This window comes from the organism of the source record quoted next, unplaced genomic scaffold (genome assembly GCF_019419815.1).
Source record: "Pyrus x bretschneideri cultivar Hongxiangsu unplaced genomic scaffold, Pyrus_bretschneideri_v1 Contig15, whole genome shotgun sequence".
Classification (NCBI taxonomy): Eukaryota; Viridiplantae; Streptophyta; class Magnoliopsida; order Rosales; family Rosaceae; genus Pyrus; species Pyrus x bretschneideri.
In genome coordinates, this window is record NW_025999446.1 from 2,903,942 (window position 1) to 2,926,199 (window position 22,258).

General features: G+C 37.2%; 2 pseudogenes; both read left to right on the forward strand.

Annotated features, from left to right (window-relative positions):
* The first annotated feature begins 356 nt into the window (after nucleotides 1-356).
* LOC125475451 lies at nucleotides 357-6,431 on the forward strand (annotated as a pseudogene).
* An 8,860-nt stretch (nucleotides 6,432-15,291) lies between these two features.
* Nucleotides 15,292-22,067, forward strand: LOC103937845 (annotated as a pseudogene).
* The last annotated feature ends 191 nt before the right edge of the window (nucleotides 22,068-22,258 follow it).

The window sequence follows — 22,258 nt, forward strand, 5'->3', positions numbered from 1 at the left end:
ATTTTATTTAAGAAACGAGAATTTTGTTTCATATGCATGTTATTTGAACTCAATTAAATTTGTGAAAAAGATGTGATTATGATTTCATATAAAAAATATACTGCAAAGCCAAACTTAATTATGGATATTGCTTTAGTTGTAGCCTAGTCATTGAGTTTTTGTTAAGTCAAGCTTAATTATGGATATTGCTTTAGTTGTAGCTTAGCCATTTAGTTTTTGTTAGAACAATTTATCATGGGGGTTTAGCTAGTTAAAGAAAATTAAATTTCAAAGGGTATAATTTTCAGTAAACGGTTCTTATACCCGACTTGATCAACTATATGTAGAACAAGATCCAGCCATTTATGATGGGAAAAATGCAACAAGTCATTCCCATGCAAATAGATGTCTCCCAAACTTTCAAGAACACTTCTGACAAAGTGCTGGACTTCTTGGTAGATTCAATGTTTGAATTCGTCGATCAAGGGTATCTTCCATCTCAGGTAGCTTACTCACTTTCAGGCACTACAATAGCTAGTTTCTCACAAATTAATGTTGTAAGAAATTTCAAATTAATTAACTTGTAACTTTCTGTGTTGATTAATGTAGAGCAACTTCAGGCCGGTCGATGAGTTGGGAGGAGAAGTTGATGTCACCAGCAGCATCAGAGGGAAAATCCCAGATGATTTTCCCGAGGGTGTCTACATAAGAAATGGTCAGTACTTGCCTAATATTTATGTATAATTTGTTAATTAAGGATTTCAGATCAATACAATATTTTCTTCTAATTGATAGAACAGTTTACTATGGTTTTTTTTTTCTTTCGGATTTCTTAAAGGGAAATATAACCTATAACGAAATTCTGCCCAACTAATGGATAGTTGCATTCTACTCATTGCTTGAAGGATCATGTTTTCCAGAGTAATGCGAAGTAATAATGTCATTTGGATTTTTTTATGTGGGAGAATCCGAGTCCATAACTGCCCTGTGGTGTTGGAGTTGTTCTAAATTTATGTGTGAGAGCGTTGAAAGGTGTCCAGCGTACGCATATCTCAAAAATTTACTTCTTACTCCACATAGTATGTCTTTTGTCCTTTTTCAGTATGAGCTAGTAGTGCAAGAGGACATGTGTGGAGTTGTCACGCCTGTCCTTTTCCATTATGAGCTAGCAGTGGAAGAGGATAAGCGTGGAATATTCATGCAGTGATTTGAGAGTGACTTTATTTTTAGGGGTGTGTTATCTACACATTACTTTTCACACATTCTTTGATAATTTATATCTATTCATTTTCTTCAATTCATTCGATCCGACGGCCGAAAATTAAAAAGGTGTGTGAATATCACACCCCTATTTTTAACTCGTCATACTAAACTTATTGCTGGCTAGAACCCTTAGGTTACCCGTGTCGTCTCAAGCAATTGCTTGGACGGAATACCATGGTGAGTGGAGTTAATTCATGGATCGTATGAACGTTTCTTCACTCTATCTGCGTCCAATCTTTATGACTGTAAAATTCGCGAAGTATTAATCCTGGATCAATCCATCTTGGAATCACAAGTTGAATCGGCACACAAAAAGTACACAACTCATTAAATTAGCCATAGCTTAGACAATTAAAACAATTAAATAATATAATAGAGACAAAACTCTCCCCTTTTATCTAATATGGATTTCGTCATGAAGTGGAGATGGTGAGATTAGGGGAGTAGATTCTTTCCCCTCCCAATCCCTCTTTTCTTTCATTTCCTCTTATTTTAAACGGTTATGATTAAATCATGTCAACATCTTATATTGATTTTTTATAAAGAGAAAGATAAAAAATGAAGTGTGAGATGAGGGAAGAGAAGGATAGAAAAATAAAAGGAGAGAAAATCTTACCCCAAGATTAGGTGGTCTGAGACTTTTGACTTCGTAGCATCAGAACAAACTTTTTCCCCATCTTTTTCGATTCAGAGAAATCACTCTAAATCAGCAGTAGTCAGTGGTCCTGCCGAGTTGATCTGGCTTTGAACGTGGTATGCGTTTTTAAGGAATTTACAAAGTTGGTCCGTGGAGCATCAATCACTGCTTCGTTTCCATAATCTTCTAGCTTTCTTCGTTGTTCATAGTATAAGAGGCCATTGGTCGGGGAAATATGATTCTTCTCTCATCAAAAACACCAATTGTTGGAACTAAATTTGCGCACTTCAGCAGACAGGATCCCGTTTCAAAAGAAAGGTTCCAATTCATGCATTACGCAAAAATGGTTCCGATTAGAGTGGAGGAATACAGTTCCTATTTGAATCTCTACGACAATGAATAATAGAGTTCGATTTCCCCCTCATTCATATTAGAATTGACTTGATTCTATAAATGCCTTTCTGAATATTCCTTAATGTCTCAGTTATTTACGGAACCTGATAAGCAGATAAATAAGCATATGCTCCTGGAAGAAATCAAAAAATTTCTTGGGAATCCCACAAGATTCATTTGTTTTTTTTTTTTTCTTTCTTTTCTAACAGATGGTCAAAACTTCATTTGGGTTCGAATCCTACTAACATGTATACTAGATACCAGAATTGTTTAAGAAAGAACAAGATGTAGGGAGATCGAAAAAAATAAAAAAGTTAATGTATTCAAGATAATTATGTATTTGCAAAATACTGTCTCAATTTGTCCTACTTCATCATATTCGGGATGTAATATAGTTTCGAATGATGAATTTCAGTCGAAATTACACATGAACTCCGGCGATGGGTGAATGAGGTTAATTGGGAGGTGTAATTGAATCTGAATCGGACTAGCTACATATCTCTAGGATTGAAAAATCACATCATGGGTGTAGTTATACAGAAGGAACGGTGTGATGCGTGCAATATCGTGAACCATTGACGAAGGAGACTTGGCTTAGGCGTGTAAGAGAGATCCTTGGAGATCATTGGTGGTCAAAGAGATCCTTGGAGATCAAAGAATTGTCCCCTGATAAATACCCAAACTAGGGTATTTATAGAGATCTTGAGAAGTAATCCTATTAAATCGTGAGACTATCTAGAGGGAATTTAGGATAGATATCCAATCCTTCTAGGATTATGATTACGTTGCTTAATCCTTAAGATATCTTAATTTGACATGAATTTGAGTTTCCTTACTTGCATGGGAGACAAGTAATATAGGTTATGACTTAGTCTAGTCTGACTAATACTGTCTAACAGTCTAACTACACATTCCGGAATATGTCCCTCCATCGGAGTACCGTACTCCTATTATGACTAGGAAATCTTACTAGCTCGATAATCCGAGAATCATGGGCGATGGTCATTCCGGTCATTCTTGCCACCCGGAGTGCCATGTGTCAGGGATCCAAAATTTATGGTCCCAAACTCGGCAAACTAATTAAGTTACGATACGTATTCTATTACACTAATCCAACTAAGTTGTCAAATATGAGTTTTTTCTTAAACATTTTCTTTATTTGGACTTGTACTTAATTGAGTTAATCAACAGTTCAACACAATACTGGTCCAAATTGTATTTTTGCTAGAAGAAGGAACTTTGCTAAAATATGATTTACCAAATCAGAAAGGAATTTTATTGCTAGATGCTCCCGTACCACTCCAGCACTAAACAACTGGGGATCGGAGCTAATTGGTGACCACTCAACTGTTTAAATTATTTTTGTGCATGTCCATGCATGGCGTTATATTTTTTCAATTTACATATTTTTTTTCGGTCTGATTTTCAATTTATATTATGTAGGGCCAAACCCTCTATTTGGAGGATTGAAATCGACAAGATCTGTGTTTGGAAGGTCAAGTCACGTATGGGTTGAAGGAGAAGGCATGCTACATGCTTATATTTTAGTAGGGACGACAACGTTAGTGATGGAGGCTGGATTATCCGGTACAACAACAAACATGTTGAAACCGACACGTTCAAGCTCGAAAAACAGCGAAACAAGCCGTCTTTTCTCCCCACCTTTAGCGGCGATTCGCAGGCTATTTTGTCCGCTTTCCTCTTCAATTTGGTAGGCACGTTAACTTATTGACGTAGTTCATTTCAAAACCAGCACCTTCTATATCTCTTTCATATTAGGCTTTTTCCCATCTATCAACTTAAAGTACGTATATATAGAACCCTGATAGTTATAAGTTTGTTCTTATTAGTTTGTGATGCTTCTTCCAGTTGAGGTTTGGTAAAGCGAACAAGGATTTGAGCAACACCAATGTTTTCGAGCATTCGGGGAAGTTCTACTCCATAGCAGAAAATCACATACCTCAAGAGATTGACATCATTAAATTAGAAACTTTGGACAATTGGGATATCTCTGGAGCTTGGAACAGACCTTTTACCACCCACCCTAAGGTGTGTGTGTGTGTGTGTGTGTGTGTGTGCGTGGGCTATATATAACCCTTAATTTTCACTTTAATTAAATTATACACTAATCTCTCGCTTTTGTCACATAGTTCTCGTTTGTTTTTTTTTCAATGTTCCAGAGAGCTCCAGGCTCAGAGGAGCTGATCATTTTTGGAGTTGACGCAGTAAAACCATATGTGGAAATTGGAATAATTTCAGGTATTGTCTTGCTTAAACTCTCTAACATATACAGACCTATCACAATATGTGAGACTCATCTGCATTAGAGAGTGTGAATAAGTGTGTACCAATAGCATTGCACATTCATGAATATCATTTAGAAATAATCTAGGACTTCAAAAATAACAAGACATTCAGAAATTCCGATGTGATCTATTTCCCCCTTGCTCAGCTGATGGAAAGGAACTAATTCACAAAGTGGATCTCAAACTCAACAAGAGCATCTTTTTCCATGAATTAGGGGTCACAGAGAGGTATTAAAGCAAGTGGTTATTTTTGGTTAATCTATAAGCCAAACTTTTGCCACTTAATTAACTGAAAATCATGCTTACTTTTCTTGTAGGTATAATATAATCATGGATTTTCGTGTAACTTTGGACATAAACAGACTCGTTAACGGAGGCCGGTAAGTGATGCATCCTTCATGGTTCCACTCTACACATTCTGATTATATCCCCATGAAAACATGCATGCAATGTTTTATATATATTGCTTGATGTGCTGGTTTTGATATGCAGATTAGTCGGGTACAATCATGAAGGATATGCACGAATCGGTGTGATGCCACGCTATGGCGAGGCAGATTCAATCCGCTGGTTTAAAGTTGAACCCGGTTGCGCATTTCACATCATCAATAGTTTTGAAGATGGGGAAGAGGTAACTTAAACAAATTAGCAATTTTATTAGAAAATTCACTATCTTCTTGGAGGAATAATAATCCAATAATTGCTATTTGTATAAAACATTGCCCATAATATATAGTCAGTAGACTTCTAAAGCATCGCCCATAATAATCAGTAGACTTCTATTTAATTTGCAAACCAAACCGCATTTGGAATCTAATTTTTGTTTGTGGGATGAGCAGGTTGTAGTGTGGGGTTGTAAAGCTCTGGACTCAGTTATACCAGGACCGGACAATGCATTGAATCAATTTGGGTGGCCGCCAAGAAAATTTAAGCCTACAAGTCCAAGTAAAGAAAATGATCATGATAATATCTCACCAGTCGACTATGAAAACTTATTTTCTCATGCTTATGAATGGAGATTAAACATGCAAAGTAGCGAAGTCAGTGAGAGATATCTCACTGGAAAAAGGTTTTGCATGGATTTTCCCATGATCAACGGAGCTTTTTCCGGTATTAGAAATAGATATGGCTACGCCCAAGTGGTTGATTCCGCCGCAAGCTCTGCCTCAGGTAATTAGGGTTAATCTTTCCCAAAAATAAATTCCTTGTACTCTCTAAATTGCTTTTCTCAGACCATTAATGTCTGTTCTATGGCTACATGTCTTTCAGGCGTGCTCAAATATAATGGTCTAGCCAAGCTACACTTTGAAGAACCAGCTGATGTTTCTTTGGTATAATCAAATAGGCCTGTACAGGTTTTCATTATAATTCTTCTCCTACAATTTTATGCATGAATACGTGACTTACATTCTTTATTCCTTTATTTCATGGATTACTAGAGAAGTGAAGGCCAATTAGAAGAGTCAATAAAGGTGGAAACTCACATGTTTGAGGAGAATAGCTTTTGCACTGGAGCTTCTTTTGTCCCAAAACAAAGGGGTCTTGAAGAAGATGATGGATGGGTTATCACTTTTGTTCACAATGAAGATACCAACATATCTCAAGTAAGTCGATCAGTCTATATTCTATAATAATATTTGAAGTCTTTTAAGAAATTTCGTTACTTTCTTTAGATTGATTCACATTTATATGCCTTGAAGTGCTAACCAATTAGTATAACTTAACGATTTTTTTAGGCTTATGTGATCGATACAAAGAAGTTTTTCAGTGAGCCTGTTGCCAAAATTACATTGCCCTGTAGAGTTCCATATGGATTTCATGGAGCCTTCATGCCAATCTCAACCCCCACTTAGGACTAGTTTGGTACTGTTGTGTTTAAAAAAATTGTCTTTGGTGTGCTGTGAGAATAAACCTTTGTATTGTGCTGGGAGAATAAACTTTTGTAAAATAAAGCAGTTGATTGTTTAGTAAACTTTAGTTGTAAAAGTGCTTATAGCACCAAAAACAATGTACAAGTATTTGATAAATGTTTAAATAAAAGTGTTGTGGTTGTGTAAATGATCGAAATACATAAGATAATGAATATTATATTATTATGTTTATCCTTGATTTTTTTTTTTTTTTTTTAGTCTTTATCTTCTTAATCTGAAAGCATTTTTATTCACCATCATAAATTAAGGATGAAAAGACACGTTACACATGATGAGTGTATAATGAGCATAAACCTAGTTATGGTGGTAAATAAAATTGCGCCCTCTCCATCTTTTTATTTTTTTCACCGTCTATTCTCCATAATCACGCATCTAAAAAAAAGGCCATCAAATAATAAAATAGAATTTGATAATAAAAAGGGGAAATTAAAAATGATTGATCTGGAGAAGGCCTCGGTTGCAGAACCGTCCTATCCCCTCTGCCCCTGTCCATGAAATTGTGCTCCAATCTATTGCTTCTCATCTGGTCGTCGCCGACCTAGGACACGAACGCCGGCGAGCTGGGAGGTATGTGCTTAGCGTTTCGGGTTGCGCGACTCAAATTGCAATCCATAGTGGGCGAGTGAATTCTGTAAGTATGGTTCTGCCCTAGGCATGGGTAAATTTGTATGTGCAAAATTATATTTGGAGGATCAATCACATTCTATGTCATCTGGCAGTAGTACAAAAACATGTTTCAGTGATGGAAACTTACGCAACGTAGGAAATTTCATTGCGCAAAGTATGTTTGTGCGACGCTAAACACAAAACGTCGCGCAAAGGCCATTTGCGCGACATTTTGTGCGTCATGCAAGATTTTGGCGCCAAACCAAGAATGCTTTACCGTTTTTTTTCCCAACTTTGCGCGACACAAGTGCACCTATGTCGCGCAAAACAATTTTCCGTGACACATGCCTTCATCACGCAAAGTCTGTTTGCGGGACATTTTGTGCGTCGTGCAAGATTTTGGCTCCAAACCAAGAATGCTTTACTGTTTTTTTTCCCAACTTTGTGCGACGCAGGTGCACCTACGTAATTTTACTTGCTTTTTTTTCCCAACTTTGCTGTGGTTTGCTGAATGATTCTTTTTCTTGCTTTCTCATTGTTCCGATATTTATGTAATTTTACTTTACCGTCCCTTTTTTTCTCTTAATGTTTCATATCCGTTGAATAGGTAAAATTGACCAAGAAGGTCACTGAACAATTAAGATTGCTAGCAAAGAATGAAAATGGGGAACTTACAAAGACAAGCCCAGATGAATAGCAGTGCACCATGTGTTACCCCTGCAGGCTAGGTTGAATGAGATTATTACTTCTATTTTAAAGACAGGTAATAACTATGTAATGTTAAAGAATACCATTCCTATCTTTCTAGCAAATAAAATAGTAGTGCACCAAGTGTATTCATATAGGGTCAAGGAGTATAGCTCTAAAAAATCATCAAAATCAGAGTTAAAACTACCGTTAAATTATACTTTTTTGTTTATAACCGTCAAAAAGTTTTGTCCCGTTACTTGATCTCTGAATGTTTGTTTTTTTCGATTTTTGGCGTATGCGATCTCGAAGCATGTACAAACAAGTTTGACAGTTGGATCGTTGAAACTAGTTTCGTACAATGCGTTTCCCATCAAAGCGATACATTCACTAACACTTAGAGTTTATTTATACTTTCATCAATTATAACATAAGATTTTGTGGTATCCACTAGTGTAAATATTTTAAATTGAAGATCGAATCAGTTCATTGTATTCATATAGGGTCAAGGACTGTAGCTCTAAAAAATCATCAAAATCGGAGTTAAAACTACCATTAAATTGTGCTTTTTCGTTTATAACTATCGAAAAGTTTTGTCCCGTTACTTGATCTCTAAATGTTTGTTTTTTGCGATTTTTGGCGTACTGCGATCTCAAAGCATGTACAAACAAGTTTGATGGTTGGATTGTTGAAACTAGTTTCGTACAATGCGTTTCCCATCAAGTTCAATGGTATATATATTTACTAAGTAGATTTTAATTTATTTATTATGTACTTATAACACTTAAGAAATTGAATAATATATATGTAAAAAAAATTATTGTGGGTTTTTGTTAGAAAAATATATTATTGTGGGGTTTATGTAAAAAAAAAATAATAATTTGAATTTGAAATGAGTAAAGTCACATTTTCAGTAATTTTTATAATAATTTATAAAATAAAAAAAAATACCTTGCGCAACGCCTTAACGTGGTCGTTGCGCAAAACCACTTTGCGCGACGTCAAATTGTATACCTACGTCGCACAAGTTGTGATAATTTTGGCGGTACAATAATGAAAAATAGGCGCATTTTTTTTAAATTTCCAAGTTGGACCTCTTTCTCGTAGACTTCTCACTTCCCTATTTCCACCCTCTTTCCCGTACACCTCTCACTTCCCTATTTCCACCTCTTTCCCGTAGATCACCTCTCACTTCCCTATTTCTCGTAGACCTATCTTCCCTCTCACGCGCTCATCTCTCCCTCTCTATTTCCCGTAGATCTCTCTTCCCTCTCGCAAGCTTTCCTCTTCACAATCTCGAATCCAACGCGAATCTCGAAGCTGACACAAATCAAGTCCTAAAATCAAGGTAAGGGTTTTTTATTTATGATGGGTTTTTGTTATTTAGGCTCAAATTGCATGTTATTTAGGGTTTCTGATAAAATTGGATGTTGGTTTTGGTTTGCAAAGGGGTTGATGGGTTGCAGGTAGAGAGAGGGATCACACTCTCAGTCACTACCAGCGCAGCGCCTCAGCTCAAGGTCCTTCTTCTTCTTCGTCTTCATTCTTTTGGCCCTAAACTTCTCAAAATCCCCAATTTTTGTTTTGTTATATGTAAACAGGGTTTAGTTGAAATCGGGTATTTGGATATGAATTTTTGTTTTGTTATATGTAAACAGGGTTTATGATGTCGTCTTGGTTGATTGGCATTTGCTTATTTGAAATGGGTATGTTGGATGTCAAAATTTTATTGCTTTTTTCTTTTTCTTCCTCAAACCCCCAAGTGCCCATCTTTTCTTCCAAAAATATGTTCGGAGTGGATACTTTGAAGTTTGTTGCCTCTTATGATTCTCTTCTTAGGTTGCGAGTGTGCTATTCTACTATGTTAACTATGCATGGTTCTTAAATTGTATCATAACAGAAATTGTCTTTCCTATTACTAACCCTTTTTAAATGCAAGCATGTACTGACATTTTACTACTTATAAGAAAACAAAAAGTTAAGAGTGATGGGGCAGCATATAGTCCTACAATGAATAAGCAATTAAATAAGCAGTTGGCTTTGGAATGGGCGTGCTCTTATGAAGGGATAAGTAAGGCTCACCAAGTTTTGTCACCTCAACGTTTGTTTGTATACTTGTTCTTCTAGTAGGATCTCTAGAATAATAAGTGGAGAAGAACTGGGGGAATTCTTTCCTGCAACTTCATAGAAAAATGACCTCTCTTTCATCTGAAACTTTTCAATTAAAGAGTTCATTCCTAACATATAAATAACATGAGATGAACCTACACCTCTAAATATGAAGGATGATTAACTCTATAGCCATTTACAATCTCCCAAGGCTTGCCTTATAAATGGTTTGATAGCAATGAAATAAAATGTCATCGTTTCTTTTGCGGCGGCGTTTTTTATTATAAGTCCCACTTATCTTCTTAGAATGAATTTCCTTGTTCTTAGTATAACATAAAAGCCTCAAACTGGTTGTTGCAAATGCAAGGAAGATCGAGTGTTGTTAACTTTGTAGCAAGTGACTTCTTTTGTTTGAAATTTAATCTCATGTTTCTTGTATTTTCAGATCAACATTAACAAACAGAAGAAAGAAACATTCCAGATTCTTAAACCTGAATTGGATGTGGATCCTGAAAAGAATCCTCATTTTGATCCGGATGTGGGCATTAGTAAAAAAAATTTTAGGCCAAAGAGGATGGAAAATGGACAAGAGATGCTGAGCTTATAAAATTAAAGGTATTTATTGATGTCTCTTTAACCCATTTGATCATTTTTTGAGTTATGTACCTATCTTTTTGTAAAAAAAAAATTCCCACCTCTGTACAGAGTAAATTTGGAGAAGCACAAGCCAAAGAGCAAAGCAGCGCTGGATATAAATCCAAATTTGATAGAAGTAGGAGAGAGAGTTATCACCAAAGAAAAACCAAAGGATCCAATTCCAGAAATCGAGTGGTGGTAAGTAGATTGCCTTTTCATTTGCTGTGGCATGTGTCTGGTTGAATGGCTTGTATGAAGTAAATTGTTTTTGTACGGTACCTTGATCATATCAATTAGTCTAATGAAGTTTTGGTACCTTTGATTGATTACAATGTTTGGTAATCCCAATGTCGAATTACCTATTCTTTTTTGTTTCACTTGATGCACTTTTTTTTTGTTGGCTATGAAAATGGATAGGTAGTTTCCTCTTGTTTTGAAATTAAGAATATTGGTAACCTACTTACTTACTACTTTGGCTGCTAATTGATTAGTTTCAAATGCAAGAAAGGATTAGTTTCTAATGTTATAATTTTATGGTTCAAAAAATGTATAGATGTCGCGGTTGATCACTCGTCGTCGAAGTGTGACCAATGAGCCTCCCGCATTATCAGCATCTATTGCTCCAAGCATGAGTGCTCCATTGATTGAGTAGCCTACACCCCTTACTAAGGCTACTCCTATGGCGTCCTAGGTGCCCGTCTCATTGACGTCATCAGTGTCGGTTCAGCCGCTCAGTGCACGACGGCTTAATTGATGCCGCCGCGAGCCGGAGCCTTCTAATCACACTTCCTCAGCATCCAGAGTCGAGGGTGAGGCCTCCCAGCCAAGTAGTTTTTTCTAATTCTCGATCACTACGTTGTATTTTTTTTTTTTCATTTTAAAATTATTATTTTTATGATGGTGAAAATTTGCTGGATAGTGAAAATGTGATGGGGGTTGTGAATTATTGTTATTTTACTATTTTAAGGATTTGGGAAATGCTATACTATTAGGGAAGGTTGTGTTGAATTTTCTATACAAATTTAAGCTTAGGGATTTCACCGTTGAATTATTTTTGTTTAGCTAAAAAAAACACCAGGGAACTTAGTCAAATGTTGAAGGAGGCACAGAGCGTACGACTGACCAACTCCAGGATCAAGATTGAGTATAACCCGCGACATCATGGAACGGCTACCTCACAGCAGCATAACAGCGTCGCTAGTAGTTGTGGTGTTGTTATTAAACAAAATTGTCCTATGAAGTGGGAGTCTTGGGCAGAAATTCCCAAGGGGACGAAGAAACTAGTGCGAGACAAGTTGTTGGTTAGTATATTAATTTTTAGCCTTTATCAGTTTTTTAATTTTGTTTACAAATATTAAAAACCAAAATATATTATCTTAATATTATTAAATTTCTTACTATTATTTTATTATTTTTCATATTCGTAGGACAATTTTGATCTTGAGGACATATCCCCTGAGGCCATGGCCTACTTAGAGGAGACCTTAGCAACTCGGTACAAACATTGGAAGAACTATCTTCACACGCATTTTAAGCTATCGGATGATCCGGAGTTTGCTCGCCTACATGGTTGCCCAACCGAGTTGCAGGATCGACCGGAGGATTGGGAGTGGCTCTGCAAACATTTTACGGACCCAAAATTTGTGGTATGTACATAATATTTTAATAATAATAATTTATTATTGTTTTAGTTAATTTTTTTAAGCTTCCTTATTAATTTATTTTAAATAGTCGCACTAACATGTATATTGTGTGTTTAACAGAAGAAATCTATTGCTGGCAAGATAGCTCGAGACTCAAAGACACTTCTCCACCATTCTAGTTCGAATCCCTTTCCGTATAGACTTGAGGCACGGCGTCAGGTAAAAGTTTATTAATTTTGAAATTTTATACAATTTATTTATTATTATTGATTAATAAAATTTTCTTAACGTTTTTTTCTTCAGGAAGGTTCTAAGTTTCCAGAGATCGACATGTTCGAGGACGTTTACATTCGACCTGGTGATGAGACAGCTAAGCAGCTTCATGTAAGTATATGTAATTGTTATTATTCTTATATGTATGAATCATTCAAATATTATTTATATTATGTTATTAAACATTATATGTTTTTTCCTTTATTATTACAAGTTGCTATGGTGGAACAGCGCACTACTGTTCTCCAAGAAGCAACATCACAGCTTCCCCCGGAGACCCCGATCGAGGACGTCACGGTACTCGAGGATGCAAGTTTTCAGATCCTGACTAATGTCATGGATCAGAACTTTGGTCGTCGTCATGGCAAAGATGTTTGGTGTATGGGGAAAGCACGAGTTCATGAGACGGGTGCCTCTTCTTCCGGATTGAACACAGCAGAGGTCAGTGCATTGAAGGAGGAAGTGACAACCCCAAAGGGTTAGCTTGTGGTCCAAAATGAGCAGATGAGGGCCCGGGACGAGCAGATGAGGGCCCAGGAATAGCAGATTAGGGCCTAGGGCGAGCAGATTAGGGCCCATGGCGAGGAGATGAAAACCTATCTCGGGCACGTGAGAGACCTTGTACGAGCCATACAGATGTCCGGCCTCCAAATCTAGCTACTAGTACCTGATCTTGCTACACCTTCGACCTCTAAGCCACTTCGCCCTGCCGATACCTAGCAGCCTGATGTATCAAACCTAGAAGACTACTTGTAGTTTTTTCTTTTTTTGTTCAGATATCTTGTATGTACATTTTCATATATTTTATAATTAAATACTTTTCCTTGGTTAATTAATTATTGTTTAGAATTTAATTACAATATTTATTAAAAATTTTAAAAATAATTTTTTTGACCAAAACAAAAAAAAAAGGGTTCACGCAACGAAGATTCTACCTAAGTCACTTTGCGCAACGTATGTCCTTACGTCGCGCAAAAAGGCTTTGCGCTATGAAGGGGCATGCGTCGCGCAAAGTGGCTTTGCATGACACATGCCCCTTCTTCGTTGCGCAAACCCTTCTGTCAATGCCTTGCCGCGACAGTTAGCGTGCGACGAAGGTGCGTTGGGCTAAGTTTTGTGCTACGTTTTTTTGACTTTGCGCGACAAATGACCTACGTCGCACAAAGTGTTTTTTGTACTAGTGTGGGGTACTAACAAATTCATATCTCATTTTAGTTTACAGTTTTTTTAAGTCAAATTAATAACTGAAGGCTCTATTTGGGCAAGGGATTTCTAAATCCCACACCCAAATGGATTGAAATCAACTTAGTAAGATACGATCCACAAAATGTTCGATATAGGAATATTAGAGTTTCCCTTCATGACATGAGTATTTGCAAACGCATGTAGAGAAATATATAATTATCTCATGAGAAAGAAAATCTTTCAAGTTACTAGTATCTTAGGATAAAAATAAAAAAAAGACCTTTCAATTTACTAGTTGTAAAAAAAATTTGACACATTTTAGCAACTTTTAATCTCTAAAGAACAAAACAATGCTATCCATATATACGAGAAATTTTTCTTTGTGACGGGAACACAAGTGGTACACCACGTGTTTTAATATAAGTGGTGAGAAATTTTAGTTTTTAAGTTATTAAATTTTTAGCACACATATCCCACCTCGGGTGTACCCATCCCGTGTACCGGTCACACTGAAAAATTTCTCCCATATATACACACAAAGTGCTCAACAAAATGTTTCATTTTAAAAAATTTCACGTTGCACATTTTTTCCTACAAAATTCTTGGATCTATTATACTAGGACCAATCGAGGTTGGAATCTTGAATCCTCCACTAGTTGTGGGACCTATCTTACCGAACTTCAACTATCTGAACAGTCTATTTTGTAAGTCTCGATTCATAGATCATCATTGCAAAATTCAATTCAAGCTGAAACCATTTGCCTATTTAATTATCACAATGAAATTTCATTATTTCTTATAGAACAAAGTGTTCATCAATTTCTTTAAATTCAATTAGATGTCTCAAATAGTTCTGATTTGGCTAATATTTTGCAATGATGATCTAAGAGGTATGCAACTTGACCAAACGGACAGTTCGGATTGTGGAAGTTTGATGCGGTGTGCACCCCACAACTATGTATATATATACACAGTTCAAATATATATCTTGCAACATGCAGGTTCATGTAATTGATGCAATGAAGTTTCAAAATGAACCGATTGCGAAAATCAAATTGCCACAAAGGGTGCCATATGGTTTCCATGGGATTTTTGTGTCAATGCTTAGTCAATATTAGTATTAGGCAGGGTGTCTAGCTTCACAAAGTCCCATGCATATATATATACTCTCTAGTCTAAGGAAACTTCGCAAGGATTGAGTCAGAAAAAGAAAATTACACAGTCGGGGACATAAACTTTGTACTTGTCCCATGCGTATGTGACAGGTAACAGGTTTCATTTGATTAGAGAATCTGGAAGTCTAGTTTGTTAATATATCGTGTTAGTGAAAGATAGGAGTGATTAAAGAGTACACATTCCTCTACGTAATTGCATCTGTAATCATGTTCCTATGTATACTGAAATCATCAGTTTATCTCTATACCTCAAGCTCTCTTTGTTGTCTCTCTCTATTTTAATATGGTATATATCAGGGTCGGGTTTCTCACTGAATTGTATTGCAATCATCTTCTTCCTATAATGATATCAGCCATACGTTAATCTGATGAAGATTTTCTTTTACGAGTCAAAAACAACAACAACAACAAAAAACAATTAGTAGTTGATCAAATAATACGAGCTACCCCTCATCCAATGCTCCCAACTATATCTTGCTTCAATATTGTTTCACCATTCCACCTTCACCAACTATTGATATAGAAATCAAACGAACCACCAGCAATATGTTGGCTTATTGATGGGGTGCTCTAAATATGTGTCTGAATTGATCTTATACAAGCCTTTTCTATTACCGAAATTAATGTTAATGGGATAAGGACGTTGAGGTTGGAACTTGGAAGAGGGAATTCATTAAAGAAAAGTTAGAAACTATATGTAATGGATGCTACCTAACAGATTTTCCAAATCAAAGTATAGCATATATATAGTCATTTATATCTATAGCATTAAAAGAAAAGAAAAAAAAAAAAACTGAAAGTATATATACATCACCCTTTCTAACTTTTATATCTAGCTAGCCCTAATTCCATGGAATTCTTTCACAAGAAATCTCTTTGGCTTCATAGATGTAGAAGAAAATGATGCAATAGAAGACACCCCCAATGACCTCTCCAATAATGATCAGCAATTCATGTATGACCAAGATCTCCAACTGATAATTAGCAGCCCTTCAATGTCTTCCATCCCCCTCACCACAATGCTTACCCTAATGTCCCCAAGCCCAGAGTCCCCATGGACCCTTTCCCCTCTCCAAACTCCATCCCCTTCACTTCTCTACAAATCCATTGCCTCCCTCCACCGCCGCGAAGGCACCATCTACTCCATTGCAATTTCAAGGCAGCATGGAGTAGTCTTTACTGGCTCCAAGAGTACCAGAATCCGTGCATGGAGGCACATGGAATTTGGATGCCTCCAGGCAGCTTCAGGTGAAATAAGAAGCATTTTGGCTTATAGTAACATGCTTTTCACCATACATAAAGATCACAAAATCAGAATATGGAACTTCACAGCCACAGATAATTTCAAATCCAAAAAGGTTTCCTCCATCCCCAAAAAAAGCTCATTTCCTTTATTTTCAAAATCCAAAAAAACCCTAAAACACAAAGACTCTGTTTCATGCTTAGCATATTACCAAGCAGAAGGTTTTATTGAGTTTTTGAAGGTGTATTTTCTATTATGTGAACAAAGTACAAAAATAGCTCATATATATGAGCGTGGGAAGAAGAGAAAAAACAAGGAACAAGAAACAATCTTCTTTCCTTGATTTACACCTAATCACATAACAACTAAAGCAAGATCAGCAAATCCCTTGAATTAGGGAGAATGACAGCCATACTTCAAGTTGTTAGACAACATCCCATGCACACACCCATGCTACCTACCGGCTAGGGTAAATGACAGCACCCCATGCACACACCCATGTCGGTTAGGGTAACTGACAGAAAGTATATCTTCTTCCCGATCTTCTTCCAATACTCCCCCTCAAGCTGGATCAAACGGGTCGATTGATCCAAGCTTGAACAGGAGGAGGTGATGGAAAGTAGCAAACGGTAATCCTTTTGTGAAGATCTCTGCAAGTTGATTATGACTACGAATGATGTGTGTATTAATCACCTTGGACTACACTTGATTTCGAACATAGTGGCAGTCAACTTCAATGTGTTTAGTTCGCTCATGGAAGACAAGATTTGATGCTATGTGCATCGCAGCTTGATTATCACAGTAGAGAGACATAGGTTGCTGATGGGGAAACCCTAAGTCCAATAACAGATTTTTGAGCCAAATAAGTTCACAAGCAGTTGAAGCCATAGCACAGTATTCTGCTTCTGCACTAGAGCGTGCAACCATGCTTTTTTTCTTGCTCTTCTAGGTGACTAAATTACCTCCTACGAAGGTGCAGAAACCAATGATAGACTTACGATCAAGAGCGTTCCCCGCCCAATCTGCATTTGTATATCTTGAGATATGAGTGTGATTATTGTTGCGCATGAGAATCCCTCGACCAATGGAGCCCTTTAGATATCGAAGCACAAGATGAACAATCTTCATGTGATCCATGCTTGGAGCATGCATAAACTGGCTAACAAGCTCACGGCATATGCTATATCAGGGTGAGTGATAGTTAGATAAATGAGTTTGCCGACCAATTTCTGATAGTATTCTATATTGGGAATGAGATCACCATGAGCTTGCAGCTTCAAGTTACTATTCAAAGGTGTGCGAGCAGGTTTACAATCTGTCATGTTGGCCTCACGAACAAGATCAATAACATACTTGCGCTGATTTAGAAAACTAACTCTTGTGAGAGTGTGCCATCTCGATCCCTAGAAAATATTTAAGAATGCCGAGATCTTTGATAGCAAACTTGTGATTGAGATATTGTTTAAGAGCACTAATCTCTGACATATTATCACCTGTCACAATGAGATCATCAACGTAAATAAGCACCACAAGTTTACCCGATGTGCTTGAACGCACAAATAAGGAAGAATCTGCATTGCTCCTACAAAAACCAACTCTTTCTAGAACATGACTAAGCTTGGTATACCATGCACGTGGACTTTGCTTGAGACCATAAATGGATTTATGAAGTTTGCACACTAGTTTCTGGATTGTTTGATTGAGGATGACCTGGGGACAGTTTCATGAAAACTTCTTCTTTAAGTTCACCATGCAGAAAAGCATTTTTAACATCCATTTGGAAGAGAGGCCATGCATTGTTAATAGCAACAGATAACAGCACCCTCACAGTGTTTATCTTTGCCACGGAAGCAAATGTCTCATTGTAATCCACTCCATAGGTTTGTGTAAATCCTCGAGCAACCAAACGAGCCTTGTTCCTTTCAATCGTGCCATCTGAATGCAACTTGGTCTTGTATACCCAACGACTTCCCACAGCCTTCTTCCCTTTGGGAAGTTTCATTATAGTCCAGGTGTTGTTTTCATGAAGAGCTTGAAGCTCTTCTGCCATAGCAGCTCTCCACTCACTATGTAGATTAGCTTCTTGAAAGCTTTGTGGTTCACTAGTTTCAGTAATTGCACTGAGGAATGCAGCAAAAGAGGATGAAACTTTGTTGTAATCAATAGCAGAAGTCAAGGGGTACCTGGCATTGTAATTTACATAATCATGTAACTTGGATGGAAGTTTCCTCTCACGGAGAGGATTTCGACGAACTGTAGGAGATTGAGTTGCTGGCACATAAGCAGTTTCTTGGTTGGAGGGACTACTTGAGGGCTCTGGTGAGATAGGTTCTTCAAAGACCAAATGTGGAGAATTCTGCAGGTTGCTAACATCATCCTCATTCAATACCTGGTCCCTTGAAATATCTGTTATATCCTCTTCACTGGGATATGGTATTGGGAACAAATCAAGCAAATTCTCCCCCTCTCTAGAATAGTCTACAGGTTGAGTGAAGTAAGGCATGGTTTCTTCAAATTTCACATCTCTTGAAACAACTATTTTCCTAGTTGTTGGATTGTAACATTTGTAACCCTTTTGAATGGATGAATAGCCTAGGAAAACACATTTAGCAGCCCTTGGATCTAGCTTGTCATGATTTGGTGCTTAAATGTGAACAAAGCATGTACATCCAAACACTCTCAAATGGGATAAATTGATATGTCTATCTTTCAATACCTCATAAGGTGATTTGAAGTTCAATATCTTGCTAGGTAATCTATTAATGAGATATGCAGCAATAAGAACACCTTGTGACCAGAATTTTTTAGGCACATTCGAGTGAAACATAAGAGCTCTAGTTTTTTCAAGTAGATCTATATTCTTCCTTTCTGCTACCCCCGTTTTGTTGAGGTGTTCCAACACAACTAGTTTGATGTAATATAACATGTGTGCTTAGATAGTGAGACATGTTATGGGACATATATTCGTAGCCATTATCTAATCGTAAGACATGAATGTTTGAAGAAAATTGTGTGTTTACAAGTCTATGAAAATCTTGAAAAACTTCCAGCACTTCACTTTTAAATTTTAAAAGATACAACCAAGTGATCCTTGTGAAATCATCCACAAAAGTTACAAAATATTTGTATCCGTCAAAGGACTCTAGGACTGGTCCCCAAACATCTAAATGCACGATTTCAAAAAGATTACTAGCCCTAGACAAGGAGGAAGTGAAAGGTAATCTAGTGAACTTAGAGAAGTGACAAACATCACAAGAACTTGTAAATTTGCACAGGTTTGGAAACAAAAAGGACAGAACTTTATCAGAAGGATGTGCAAGTCGTTGGTGCCAAAGTTGGTGTTCTTAAACCAGGCTTGAAGTGACTTGAAAAACCTTGGGAGTTTGGACATGCTTGGAAATGTAGTAGAGACCATTTAAGAAAAAACCTTCACCAATCATCTTCTTGTGATGATATCCTGAAAACCCACAGTTTTTGGGGAGAAAATAGCAAGACAGTTTAGTGAGTTTGTGATTTTTCCAACAGATAAGAGTTGAAAAGGGAAGGAGGGAACATAAAGAGCCTCAGACTCGACATCACTAGAAATCAAATGTGTTTTCCCTCTCCCTACAACCATAGCACCTTTGCTATTGGCAACTGACACTTGAGATGGACATGAGAGTTTTTCAAAATTATGCAGATTTGTAGACTTGTTAGTCATATGATTAGTAGCTCCTGAATCTATAATCCAATAATCATGCACATTACCGACTTTGAGAGCAGTTGAGAAGGATTGCAAGATACCTGGAATATCTTGTTGTGTCACACCTTCATTTTCAGCCAAAAAACCAGCAAACTGCCGAGTAGAGTAGCTTTTTTTTGTTGTCACCTTGATTAGTTGATCCTTCATTATCTCCATAACCTTGTTTCTTGTGGAGGAAGGAAGCAGATTCATTGATCAGGTTGGCTAGATTGAAGGTGAACTTCTGTGCTCCCTCAGAATAAGTGGTGATAGTATAATTTGCCTTGTAGGTGAGTTATGTGAACTCTTAGGAAACCCTTGTTGTTGTCCCTCGAAGACTTGGGCCTTAGCTCAGGGTGGAGACTGCAGCAATGATCTCGTGTATGTCCACCAGTATCACAGCAGCTACATTTTATAATAGGTTACTTTCCTTTGTAGCCCCTCTTGTCACCAGTTCTGTGGTTAGAGAGATATACCCTAGCTTCTGGTATATTTGCCTTTAATTCCACAGTCAAGATTTTTCTACGAGTTTCTTCCCGTTGAATGGTGGCACACACACTTAAGAATGAGGGAATATCAGGATTCATGAGGACATAACTCCTGAGATCTTCGTATTCAGAACTTAAACTTGTAAGAAGTTGAAATATTTTGTCTTCCTCAGCTCTCTTGGTCAACACGGCAATGTCAATGGTGTGTGGCCGATAAACATTTAACTCGTTCCACATGGTGGTAACTTCCCAAGATGCTGCACAAATGAGTTTCCTTCCTGTTGAAGACCAGCAATATCCTTTTTTAACTGGAACACTCGAGCTACATTATTCTGATTCCCATACATTTCTTTGAGATTTTTCCAAAGGATGTAGGAGGATTCAGCATAGCTGAAAATTTCTGCAATCTTTCGATCCATAGAATTTAGTAGTCATGACATGACCAACTGGTCCTTGCACAACCAGTCATTATAATCTGGTGAGGACACATCAGGCGCTAGAATAACACCATTAACAAAACCAAGTTTCGATCGTCCTCCCAAGGCAAGAATGACTGCTCTCTCCCAGGAAAGATAATTGAACTCATTTAGTAAGACAAAACTGAGACGTTGATTTGGGTTGACATCAACATCTAAATGAAATAAAGATGGCGCAGCATGTGAGCTAACTTCTTCGCAATGCACTAAACTCTTTTCAGCCATGATAGCGAATCAGGAAAAAAACTCACATATCTCTCAAGAAACTACTCAGAAGCAGGTCGATTAGGATCACTGCTCTGATACCATATTGAGTTTTTGAAGGTGTATTTTCTATTATGTGAACAAAGTACAAAGATAGCTCATATATATGAGGGTGGGAAGAAGAGAAAAAACAAGGAACAAGAAACAATCTTCTTTCCTTGATTTACGCCTAATCATATAACAACTAAAGCAGGATCAGCAAATCCCTTGAAGTAGGGAGAATAACAACCATACTTCAAGTTGTTAGACAACACCCCATGCACACACCTATGCCAGTTAGGGTAACTAACAGAAAGTAGATCTTCTTCTCGTTCTTCTTCCAAGGTTTGTTGTACACTGGCTCATATGACACAACAGTTAAAGCCTGGAGAGTTTTAACCAAAAACTGTGTCGATTCGTTTGTGTCCCAGAACACAATGTTAATGGAATTTTGGTGAACCAAGAGGATATGTGTGTCTTCACTTGCTCCTCTGATAGGTCTGTAAAAATTTGGAGAAGGGTTTTGGGAGAAAACTCTCACACTCTCACAACGACACTGAAATTTCAAAACTACCCCATAAACACCATAGCCCTAAGCACTTCATCACTTAACTCTAGTTGCTTCCTGTACTCTGGGTCTTCAGATGGACCATTAATTTTTGGGAGAATGAGAAGTTGACCTACAGATTTAACCATTGTGGGTTTTTACAAGGTCACAAGTCTGCAGTCCTATGCCTAGTGGCTGTGGAGAAGTTGGTATTTAGTGGGTCAGAGGATACAACAATTAGGGTTTGGAGGAGAGAGGAGGGAATTGCTTCCATGAGTGTTTGGTTGTATTGGATGGGCATAGAGGACCTGTCAGGTGTTTGGTTGCTTGTTTAGAGACAGACAGAATTGTAATAGGTTTTTTGGTTTGTAGTGCAAGTTTGGACCAGAGTTTTAAGGTGTGGAGGGTAAAGGTGTCACCTGAAGAGAAAATGGGATTGAACTATAGGGACAAGAGTTTTTCGAACCCTGTGTTGTCCCCAATTCATGGGTTGAGAGAAAGCTGCTTCAAAGGTAGACATTTTTAAGTAGGTCATGAAGTATCATAATAATCTATAATATCTGTAGCTGCATGCAATTTATTTTATACTAAGAATGATTAGAGTAAACATATTTTCCATGCATTTTGTGTATTTGATCTTTGTTATTTTAACCAAGTCTTAGAGAGACTGGTAAATGCATATACAGAATAGTGCCCACTCTGGTCCGAGAAATCTTC